Genomic DNA, 13,209 nt, shown 5'->3' with positions numbered 1-13,209 from the left:
CCCCTTTTTCAGCCAGTCCCCTGAGTCAAGCTGGATAGGTACCAGACCAGCCTGAACATCCACGGAATCAGCCTGAGACGCAGGAAGATACATCTGGATCTCTACAAATGAACATCTCCAGCGCTGAGTATTGAGGTACGAAGCAGGGAGACGTGAAACCGCGCACAGATATCGGAAGATAAACGGAATTGGGAGGGAGCCGCTGCGCTTAGGCACCAGGAAGCGGTAGCCACCTGCACTGGGGAGCGGGCAGACTCGCAGACCGGCACCGTGAGAGAGCAGACTGAGACCGTGAGCCGGGAACGCGCGCCACCAGACTGAGGGCCGGAGCGTCGGAGCGCGTGGGGGCAGCTGGCGGTGTTAGAAACACAAAGGACAGAGACTCAACGGCCCTGGAAGTGAGGGCTGGGACTCCGGATGTGGGGTGCACATCCCCAGACGCTGCAGGGTTGAGCAGCACCAACAGAAACAGAGTTAAAGTGACCAGAATATCCGTGGAGAACGGTCCGCGATCCCTCTGTTCTGAGACAGAGGCTGACATTCCGCCACTGCTGCTCTGACTCTCAGAAGAGGCACAGCAAACTGCCAGGGAAAGCCGCCAGAGAACAAAAGCCTGGAAAGACCGGCTCACAGTGTGCCCATCCCAATCACCCCTTGCAGGGGACACGGAGACTCTACCCAAACAGGGTTGCCTGAGTATTGGCGCGGCAGGCCCCTCCCCCAGAAGACAGGCTGAAAAATCAAGAAGCCCGCCTCCCTAAGATCCCTATAAAACAAGTGCACACGTCCTGGGTTCTGGTCAATAATTTGGGCTCTGGACAACCCCGCAACCTCTCCTCATCAGAATGACGAGAAGGAGAAATCCCCCCCAGCAAAGAAAAGACAATGAGTCTGTGGCCTTTGCCACAGAACTAATGGATATGGATATAACCAAATTATCAGAAATGCAGTTCAGAGTAACAATGGTCAAGATGATGTGTAGACTTGAAAAAAGTATTAATGAAAATATTAATGAGAATATAGAATCTCTAAGGGCACAAATGAGAGCGAATCTGGCAGAAATTTAAAATTCTATGAGCCAAATACAGTAAAAACTAGAGGCTCTGACGGACAGAGTGAATGAGGCAGAAGACGTATCAGCGAATTGGAGGATGGGTTAGTAGAAGAGAAAGCTAAAATAGAATCTGGGATAAAAAAAATTCCATTCTCAAGAATGTAGGTTACAGGAGATTACTGACTCAATGACACGTTCCAGTGTCACAATCATCGGCATCCCCGAGGGGTTAGAGAAAAACAGAGGTCTAGAAGAGATATTTGAACAAATTGTAGCCGAAAACTTCCCTAATCTAGCAAAGGAAACAAACATTCATGTCCAAGAGGCAAAGAGGACCCCTCCCAAGCTCAACCACAACAAACCTACGCCACGTCACGTCATAGTGCATTCGCAAATATTAGATCCAAGGATACAGTATTGAAAGCGGCCAGGCAAAGAAATTTCTCACATACCAAGGCAAAGGTATCAGAACTACGTCAGACCTGTCTACACAGACCTGGAATGAGAGAAAGGGTTCGGGGGGGCATTTTAAGGCTCTTTCAGAGAAAAACATGCAGCCAAGGATCCTTTATCCAGCAAGGCTGTCATTCAGAATTGATGGAGAAATAAAGACCTTCCAGAATCGCCAGTCATTGACCAATTTCGTAACCACAAAACCAGCCCTACAGGAGATATTAAGGGGGGGTTCTATAAAAGTAAAAAGGCCTCAAGAGTGATACAGAACAGAAAGTCACAATCTATAGAAACAAAGACTTTACTGGCAATATGGCATCATTAAAATCATATCTCTCAATAATCAGTCTCAATGTAAATGGCCTAAATGCCCCCATAATGCCACAGGGTTGCAGATTAGATAAAAAGACATGACCCATCCATTTGCTGTCTACAAGAGACTCATTTTGAACCTAAAGATACATTCAGACTGAAAGTAAAGGGATGGAATACCATCTTTCACGCCAATGGACCTCAAAAGAAAGCTGGGGTAGCAATTCTCATATCAGACAGATTGGATTTTAAACTAAAGACTATAGTTAGAGACACAGAAGGGCACTATATTATTCTTAAAGGATGTATCCAACAAGTGGATATGACAATTATAAATATATATGCCCCCAATAGGGGAGCAGCAAGATACACAAGCCAACTCTTAACCACAATAAAGAGACATATAAATAAAAATACATTAATAGTAGGGGACCTCCACACTCCACTATCAGCAATAGACAGATCACCTAAGCAGGAAATCAGCAAAGAAACAAGAGCTCTGAATGCCATACTCAACGAGTTGGACCTCATAGATACATATGGAACACTACACCCCAGAACCAAAGAATACTCATTCTGTTCTAATGCCCATGGAACATTCTCAAGAATAGACCATGTTCTGGGTCACAAAACAGGTCTCAACCAATACCAAAAGACTGAAATTATTCCCTGCATATTCTCAGACCACAACACCTTGAAATTGGAACTCAACCACAAGGAAAAATTTGGAAGAAACTCAAACACTTGGAGACTAAGAACCATCCTGCTCAGGAATGACTCGATAAACCAGGAAATCAAAAATCAATTTAAACAATTTATGGAGACCAACGAGAATGAAAACACAATGGTCCAAACCCTATGGGATACTGCAAAGGCAGTCCTAAGGGGAAAACGCATAGCCATCTAAGCCTCACTCAAAAGAATAGAAAAATCTAAAATGCAGTTTTTATATTCTCACCTCAAGAAGCTGGAACAGCAACCGAGGGACAGGCCTAATCCATTCATGAGGAAGCAGTTGACCAAGATTAGAGCAGAAATCAATGAATTAGAAACCAGGAGTACAGTAGAGCAGATCAACAGAACTAGAAGCTGGTTCTTTGAGAGAATTAATAAAATTGACAGACCACTGGCAAGACTTATCCAAAAGAATAAAGGACCCAAATTAATAAAATTATGAATGAGAAAGGAGAGGTCACAACCAACACCAATGAAACTGGAAAGATTATTAGAAACTTTTATCAACAGCTTTATGCCAATAAATTAAGCAATCTGGAAGAGATGGAGGCCTTCTTGAAAACCTATAAACTACCAAGACTGAAGCAGGAAGAAATTGATTTATTAAACAGGCCAATTAATTATGAAGAGATTGAAATAGTGATAAACAACCTCCCAAAAAACAAAACTCCAGGCCCGGATGGTTTTCCTGGGGAATTCTACCAAACATTCAAGAAGAAAATACTTTTCCTAAAAGCTATTTCAAAAAAATAGAAACAGAAGGAAAAGCTACCAAACTCATTCTATGAGGCCAATATTACCTTGATCCCCAAACCAGGCAAAAGACCCCATCAAAAAGGAGAATTACAGACTGATCTCCTTAATGAATATGACGCTAAATTCTCAACAAGATACTTGGTAATAGAATCCAACAGTACATAAAAGGGATTATTCATCATGACCAATGGATTCATCCCTGGGATGCAAGGGTGGTTAACATTCGCAAATCGATCGGGAGTCTTAGATTTTATCCAGAAGGAAAAGCCAAAAATCATATGATCCCTCACTGATGCAGAAAAGCATTCGACAAGATACAGCATGCTTTCCTGATTAAAACCCTTTCAGAGTGTAGGGATAGAGGGTACATTCCTCAATCTCATAAAAACCATCTATGAAAAGCCTACAGCAAATATTGTTTCAATGGGGAAAAAGCTGGGAAGCTCTTTCCCTTTAAGATCAGGAACACGACAAGGATGCCCACTCCTCGCCACTATTATTCAACATAGTACTAGAAGTCCCTTGCAACAGCAATCAGACAACAAAAAGGGATCAGTAGGATTCAAATCGCAAAGAAGAAGTCAAAATGTCTCCTTTGCATGATGACATGATACTTATATGGAGAAACCCAAAAGAAGCCACTCCCAAACTATGAGTTATAGAGCAATTGAGCGTGGCGGGATACAAAAATCAATGCCTGAAATCAGTTGCATTTCTATACACTAATAATGAGACTAAATGAAAGAGAAATTAGGGAATCCATCTCACTTTAGCTATTGCACCAAAACCACACGTTACCTTGAATTAATCTCAACCAGAGACGAAGGGATCTATATTCTAGAAACTATAAATCATCTTTTGAAAGACATTGAGGAAGACATAAAAAGATGGAAAAATATTCCATGCTCATGGATCGAGCATTCACGTAGTTAAAATGTCCATGCTACCCAGAGCAATCTACACTTTCTAATGCGTATCCCGATCAAAAATACCTAATGACATTTTTCAAAGAACCGAACAAATAGTCCTTAAATTTGTGTAGGAACCAGAAATGGCCTCCGAATCTGCCAAGAACTGTTGAAAAGGAAAACAAAAGCTGTGGGATCACAATGCCGGATTTTCAAGCTGTACTACAAAGCTGTGATCACAAAGACAGCATGGTACTTGGCACAAAAACAGACACAAGACCAATAGGAACAGAATAGAGAACCCAGAAATGGACCTCAGCTCTCAGCAACTCGCCTTGGTATAAAGCAGGAAACATCCGTGGAAAAGACAGTCTCTTCAATAAATGGTGCTGGGAAAATTGGACAGCTACATGCAAAAGAATGAAACTTGACCACTCTCTCACACCATACACAAAGATAAACTCCAAATGGATGAAAGACCCTCGAGGAGACAGAATCCATCAAAATCCTAGAGTAGAGCATTAGCCCTCTACAACATCGGCCAGCAAGCAACCTTTTTCATGACACATCCCCTAAAGGCAGAGAGAAACAAAAGATAAAATGAACTTGTGGGGATCATCAAGATAAAAGCTTCTTCACAGCATAGTGAAAAGTGTCAAAAACTAAGAGGCAGCCCACGGAATGGGAGAATATATTTGCAAATGATGCTACAGATAAAAGACTGGTATCCAAGATCTACAAAGAACTTCTCAAACTCAATACATGAGAAACAAAAAACAAATCATAAAAATGTGCAGAAGATATGAACAGACACTTTTCCAATGATGACATACAAATGGCTAACAGACACATGAAAAAATGTTCAAAATCATTAGCCATCAGGGAAATTCAAAGAAAACCACACTAAGATACCACCTTATGCCAGTTAGAATGGCAAAAGTTGACAAGGCAAGAAACAAACAATTGCTGGAGAGGAGAGAAAGGGGATCCCTCCTACATTGTTGGTGGGAATGCAAGTTGGTACAGCCACTCTAGAAAACAGTGTGGAGGTCTCTTAAAAGTTAAAAATTGAGCTACCCTATGATCCAGCCATTGCACTACTGGGTATTTACCCCAGAGATACAGACGTAAAGAGAAGGGCCATATGCACCAATGTTCATAGCAGCAGGTCCATAATAGCTAAATCGTGGAAGGAACCGAACGTCTTCACAGGACTGGATTAAGAAAGTGTCCATATATAATGGAATATTACTCAGCTGTCAAAAAGAACGAGTTCTCAACATTTGCTGCAACATGGACAGCACTGGAGGAGATAATGCTAAGTGAAATAAGTCATGCAGAGAAAGATAATTATCATATGATTTCTCTCATCTATGGAATATAAGAACTAGGAAGATCGGTAGGAGAAGAAAGCGATAAAGAAAGTAGAAGTAAACTGCATGTGAATGGGGCAATGAGAGACTATAGACTCTGAGAAACAAACTGAGGGCTTCAGAGGGGAGGGGGTTGGGGGAGTGGGATAAGCTGGTGATGGGTAGTAAGGAGGGCACGTCCTGCATGGTGCAGTGGGTGTTATACGCAACTAATGAATCATTGAACTTTACATCAAAAACCAGGGATGTAGTGTATGGTGACTAACATAATAAAAAAAATTTTTTTTAATCAAATAAATAAATAAATAAATAAAATCTTTAAGGAAAAAAAAAAAGACCCACAAATCTCCCTAGCAGCTTCCAACACATGAGGTTACAACACGAAGTCTACCACCCAGAAAAGAGCCCTTACCCAACCATGCTGGCACCCTAATCTTGGACTTCCAGCTTCCAGAACTGTGAGAAATAAATGTGTGTGGTTTATAAGCCCCTCAGTCTATGGCATCTTGTTACAGCAGCCTGAATGGACTAAGACAGCCAGGAAACCTAGGATCAAGAAACAGGAGAGACATCATCTCTGAACAAGAACAGTGGCTAGGCTACTACCAGCCCTGCTGCAGATTCTGCCACCATCAACAGAAGACACTGCTCTTCCTACTGCCATGAGTAAGCGCTAGCTGCCCTTTCATCTTTGAGGCACGCACTTGAAAGCCAGGGTCCTGGGCCATAGTACCTGACTGTCCAAGCCTAAATCCTAGCCTCATGCCTTCGTAGCCAAGAGGCAGCAAGATGGAAACCCTGCCTCCCACCAGAACTCTCTATACCTGATGAAGAATTCCCTGAGAATAAGAAGGAAATTAGACACTGTATGACCAAATCATAATGACAAATGTCCACTACAGATGAGGATATAGTTTCTTTCAAATACGTTTTATCAAAGCATCTTGTTAATCTGCGGAAAATTAACGGATCTCAGAGAGGTCATGGCCCTGGCTCATACCTGGTGACCAGAAAACAAAAAACAACCTCAGGCACAGTGGTGAATCCTACTACCTTCTTTAAAGGACACATAGAAAGATTTGTGGAGATTGTTTTATGAACCAAGGAAAGAGTTTCTCTATTCCTATAGCCTCAGGGTTTCATATAGAATGAGGAGAAACTTTCTACTTATTTCAGAAGAAGAAGAAATTTTCTATTTATTCCATGAATGAATTTCTTCCTCTGAAAACCTTACTTAAACTTTTTGGTTAATCAAGAGAACCTCATCATCACAGAAAACCAACACTTTGCATGAGTACCATACCAGACTTGATGAAGACACGGAGGGTTTATTAAAAGGAAGATGCTTGCCCTCAAACCATTTGCTGCAGTGCTTCTGGAGGAGGGCACTATTGTCATTTTGGGTGCCATAATTCTTCATTGGACAGGACTCCATGCATACATTGTACAATATTTAATAGTCCAGGCCTCCAGGTACCAAATGCCAGTAGCAATTCATCATATATGTACATTATATATATTATGCATATTTTATTATGTATATTATATAATATACTAAATATATTTATAATGTAACATAATACATAATATATAATGTATAAATAATGTTATATATATTATATCTTTCATATATTATACATAATATATTATATATTGAGAACCAATGGTTTACAATCTAGCTGAGGAGACAAAAAGAACAAAAAAGATCGGACAATCAGGGAGCAATCAGGGAGCAGAGGCTGGGAAAGGAGCCACAGTGGCGCCTAGTACTGTGCCTGGCATATAGAGATGGGTGATAAATGTTAAGTGAATGAATGCCTGGATAAAAGTACAAAGATAGGATTTAACTGGATCCTATGGAATGGTAGGACACAGAATCCTGATGGAGCCTTTGGAGAATATTAAATAGATCTTTCCAGCATGAGTGTAGAGTTTCTGATCAGAAGCAATGTCCGCGGAAGAAGGCCTTCAATGTGAGGCAAGAGCTTGATTTCCCACCCTGCCACTTCACACGTGACTTTGAACAAGCTAATCAATTTCCTGCATCTCACCTTTTGTCAATCTGTGGAATGAGGGCACCTGTCCCGACAGCAGTTGCGAGGATAGAATGTTAGAGAACCTGGGACGCCTGGCCAGCTCAGTCAATGGAGTGTGCAGCTCTTGATCTCAAGGGTGTAGGTTTGAGTCCCAGGTTCAGTGTAAAGGTTAGTTAAAAATAAAATAAAAAAGAGAGAGAAACTAACATGGTGCTTGGCTGACTAACAATAAATGGTAACAATTATTACTACTATCCTTATGTCATGATAGCAAGTTAGATTTAAACTTAAAATGCCTGAGTAGGAGACAGTGAGGTGAGGAAAGCAACACGTGCATAGTGGGGTGAAGTAAAGGGAATCAGGGTAGAGAAAGGGCTGGAACAGGAGACCAATTCATCCTGAGCACTCAGCACTTTTCATTTAAAATAATATGGTGCCGTCCCAGGTTTCCTCAGTCCCCAGACCTTATGTTTTTTGAAGTCTTTACAACAAGATAAACGCCATGATATTAATAGTATAATAAGTCAATTTGTGATTGTGGGTTTTATTTACCTTTTTATGTTTATAATATTTTCTAACTTTTTCATGATAAATCTTTTTAATCTGTTTTATTTTTATAATTTTCATGTAAATATTTTTGAAAATAAAAAGATTTATACTGATGTCAACATTGAAAGCTGGGAACTCTTTGATGAGTCTTCTTTTTTTTTAAGGATTTATTTATTTTAGAGAGAGAGAGCACGTGCACGCGTTAGGGGAGAGGGGCGGGAGAGGGAGAAAAAGAGAATTTCAGGGAGACTCCTTGCTGAGAGCAGAGCCCGATGTGGGGCCTGATCTCATGACCCTGAGATCATGACCTGAGCTGAAATCAAGAGTTGGACACTCAACAGACTGAGCCACCCAGGTGCCCCTTCGATGAGTCTTCTATCATTAGTTGATATTTATGAACAGTCCAAACAGACTGAGCAAAATCATGCCACTAATGTCTGTCTCAAATGACCAGCGACCCACAGGGAGCCACTGCCAGTGACCAGATGGTTTGTCCACAAAGCCAATGTACTTTCTGGGGCAGGAATGAATGATATCCAGGGAAGCAAAGGGAGAGGAGAGGGCTGGGGCTTCGTTCCCATGCTGCTGGAGCTCAATTACTCCCCCAGCACTTTTCACATCATGTCCCATCAAGGAGAGTTTCTTTCACTATTGGGTAATTATTTGAACTGGGTTAAAATAGAAAGCCATTTATTTAAGACAAATTTTTATGGCATTGCTTTAAGTTTCCCTCTGAGTTTATCATGTTACTTTGCATATAAAAGACAACAAATATTTGTTGATGTGAAGCATTATGCAAAATATAAGATAACTCTAATAGCAAACAGTGATTGTTACAGCTACAAGGCAGCTGTGCTCAACACCGTACATATAATTATGCTCCCACCTCACAATTGTTACACGTGTATTGTACCAAACTGGAGGCAAATTATCAACAATAGTGACTTTTGCATTTAAATGTGTATATAGCTTAATTTGTACCTTAGCTTGTAACATGACAGAGAAAACAACGGTTTGAAAAGTTTAAAAATTCCATCAAAATGGTGATTTAAGAGAATGTAGGTTTTTTTAATTGTATGTGCATAGACACAGCCCTACAGTGAAACGTCTACACACGCTGTGAATTGGAACGTTCGTGTTCTTACACTTCAGCTGTAATTTGGTCTAATATGTCAAAAGGTTTCCCACCTACCCTGAATAATTGAATTTAACTCGTCAACATGCAGTTAACACCAGTAGCTTTTTGAGACATTATTTCAGTAAAAGATTTTTTTTTAACCTTACAGCAGGGAAAAGAAAGACATAAAGGGAGAAAATGCTCTACCCCCTCCTCGTCTGTGCTTTTGGATTGCCTCCTCCAGGATTTAATCACAACAATAAAAAGCAACCCTTCATCGAGCCTTTGCCTCAAATCAGGTAGTGTGCAAAGTGCTCTCCATACTTCTGCCTCTTCTAGTCCCTCCCCTAATGGTCCTTCCCCGAGGAAGCATCCATGCTCAGAAGAAGAAAGTGACCGGCCCAAGGTCACCCGGTTTACAAGCAACACAGCCAAGATCTAATCCCCGACCTCTTTGACCCCAAAGCCCTTGCTCATGACAGCTCCATTCTGGCCTCCACTCACGCGGGGCCAGAGCCATCCTGGCCATCAAGGGGATGTTGTGTGTCTTTTATTAATGTTCATGTCTAGTAAAAACCATGCCTTAGAGAAAAAGACCAGAGGATTGTAGCATGCACCTCATGTAGGACTTACTATGTGGCAGGCACTGTCTAAATATAACACGTGCTTCTTTTCGATTCTTAAAACCCTACAAGTTCCATATTATTACTACCAGTCCTAATTGACAGGTGGTAATTTGAGACATAAAGAAATTAAGAAGATTGCCTAAAGCGACATGGCTAAGTGAGGTTCAGAGGCAGGCCGGTGCCGAGGCCAGGGTCCCGATTACCACCTTCACCGCCTCTCACAAAGACAATGCTCTGGGTTTCACATTTTCCAGGGTCTCTGTGTAAAGCAATGACCAAGGCTTTCAGAAGCATCTTTACCATTTGAGGTTTTACAAAGTGTTTGGGGATGTAGCGATAAATTATTCAATTCCATAAATAAATATTCTGTTTGTCTGTCCATGTACACTTTTGTACTAAACACTCTGGACTTGTATTTTCTTCAGGAAGACCTAAAGCAGAAATAGAGAAGGAAGAAAACCTCCTGGTGAGAAAAATGTTATGACCATAATAAAGTGGCTTTTTAAATATGTATAGACTCCAAGACCTTTCTTTTAGTCAGATAATATCTAACTGGCTACAGGAAGATTAACAAGGGTGAGATGATGCATTTGAATTGCAAAGAATTAATATTTAATTTGGTGTCCGTGGTACATTTCAGGCACAGGACAAGGTGATTTTACAAAGCAAAGGAAGGAGATAGCTAAGTTCAATAACACCCGATCGCTGTGAGCCACCTCTGGGGCCAAACTTACATGAGTTAATCAGTCAATTAATTCAATAATTCAACCACCTACATTAACCCTTTTCCTAATATAATCTCATAACCTTTGGCCCTATCGAAACAGAACTCATACAAATCAATTAAGCCACTGCACATGGGCTACCTCAGGCAGAAGAAAAGAAAACCTCTCATCCAACAATGTTCCAGTGCAGAGTAGAAAGGCTGGAGGCTGAGAAAGAAGCCATTGAATGGAATGCCCCCTCTCTCCTGATTTAATTGTACTGCCCTGAATTGACTAACAAGACCGAAATGAGAAAACCCATCTGATGATTAAGAATTGGGTGTATTCACTGCCCTTCATACACCATTGGCTTAATTCACTTTGGAAAGCAATGCAGATCCAAGTAATTCAAATATTTAGGTGGACTCTTCTCCCTGGGAGAGAAAGGGTCTTGTCCTAGGGCCGAAATCATCCTGCAGTACAAGAAAGAGTGCACAGTGCAGAAAACTGGGACCCTGGAAACTAAAAGGAGGCCTTAAAATAATCCAAAGAGAGAGCAGAGCTTTATTTTATACTACGTAGGTTACAGAAATAGAAATAATTGTTATTTATGGTGTACTTACTCTGTGTAAAGCACTTGGTAAACATTAGGGGCAAAGTGACACATCGGGACACACACAGTATTAGACTGGAGTCCGGTTCTGGTACCTCCACCTTGTGGCCTTTTTGATGTTTACTTCCCTTGTTTAAAAAAGGTCAGCAATGCCTACTGACTGAGTCACTGTAAGATCAAGTAAAATAATGTATATGTGACAGAGATTGCTATAAAGCCTCCCAATTTTTACCTAGGTGCTTGACTACCTGGAATAAATCCTCCATTTCCCAGACTCCCTTGCAGTTAAATGTGGGTATGTGGCTACATTACAGCCAGTGGGAAGCAGACAGCAGTGTCCTGTGGTGGCAGGTGTTAGCCACCTTAAGAGGAAGCATGTAAGTGCACCTTTTGCCTCTTCTTTGTCCCTTTCTCCTGCAACCTAGAACACAAGGCTGCCATCTTGGACCAGGAGGCTATGGTTAAACATCATCAAGCAGAAAGAGGGAAGGAGCCTGGGTCCCTGACACTGTCGGTGTCGTATCCTTGAGCCATCCACCCAGGCTTTTCCAGAAAGAGAAATAAGTTTCTATTTGTTTAATTCACTGTCATAGTTTGGTTTTCTATACAACTCTTGTTGTTAAAATACCACCCAAGCATGGATCTTACTGGGGTGGTAGAGAATGAAGGGAGGGAAAAGACAGCATGTGTAGCAGAGGAACCAGGCCCTTCTCAAATGTACTTTGAGGGTCCAAATTTATAGACACGTAGCCTCCTCTTTTTCTTTATATCTACTTTTACACAGTCTGTACTCCAGCCCTAAACTCTATCAAACCAATATTCTTATTCCCATAGAAAGTGAGCTCAGAAGAAGCATCTTCCCATCGGGGAGGTTTAAGATCACCACCCCAGGTAACACAGCAAAAGCTCCCTGGGACTACCCAGACAGGGGAGGCTGCAGTAGTCTGGAGCCAGGCTGGGTTAGGGCTCCAGAGATAAGTTTCCTATCTAGAGATAAAGACTATAAGCCAGGGCGCCTGGGTGGTTCAGTTGGTTAATTACCTGCCTTTGGCTCAGGTCATGATCCCAGGGTCCTGAGATCAAGTCCCACATCGGGCTCCCTGCTCAGGGGGGAGCCTGCTTCTCCCTCTCCGTCTGCTCCTCCCCTCCCTGCTTATGCGTGTGCTCTCTCTCTCTCCTACCCCGTCTCTCAAATAAATAAATAAAACCTTTTTTTAAAAAAAAAAGACTATAAGCCAGACAAAGAACTCTCCTCAGCCTCTGGCTCAGAGCAGGGATGTCTTCATAGCCCACCTGCCCACACTGAGCACGTTCCTGGGTGTTACTCACATCCGTGTGTGTCCCCTGCCAGATTCACCTTCCTCAACCTTCTCCTAAGTATCAGTGATCAAATCTGGCCCCCTTTGCCCTCCCTCACTCTCCAGAGGCATCACAGACCAAATGCTTAGTTATCTGCCTTTATTACTATGAAAGGGAGTCCAGACTGTTGGGCAAGAAGACATGACCATCGGGGCCAGCTTAATAGTGTACACTGGGCAAGTCACTCTGTTTCTTCAACTGCAAAATGGGGGGGAGGCAGCTATGTCAATTATATCTCAATAAAACGGGAAAATAAATGAATAAATACTAGCAACTAGAAAAAACTTGGAGGACTAGAAAATCTCTTGCTAACATCCCCTCCAAAATCATGGTCAATGATCCCATACAACCATGTGCAATGGCCCTCAGAACCCAGAGAGCAGCCCTAGTGGAGAACAATGGCACTCACGGGTGGCATGACCACCCCCCCCCCAATTCTACTTACAAGAAGTTGACACCATACAGATTTTGCATCATTGTGATTTTTACCTTGAAAAAAATAATAATAATAAGGCCTGCCATTTCTGCCACAGTTAACCTACTTCACTCTTACCTGGACTGATATCAGTCACAGGTATATAATGGGAAAAAGTTGTGTCCTCTCTCCCACCCCC

The sequence above is a fragment of the Ursus maritimus genome, unplaced genomic scaffold (assembly GCF_017311325.1).
Source record: "Ursus maritimus isolate PB19 unplaced genomic scaffold, ASM1731132v1 scaffold_21, whole genome shotgun sequence".
Taxonomy (NCBI): domain Eukaryota; kingdom Metazoa; phylum Chordata; class Mammalia; order Carnivora; family Ursidae; genus Ursus; species Ursus maritimus.
The sequence above is the reverse complement of the archived record's forward strand: the minus strand, read 5'-3'. Positions refer to the sequence as shown.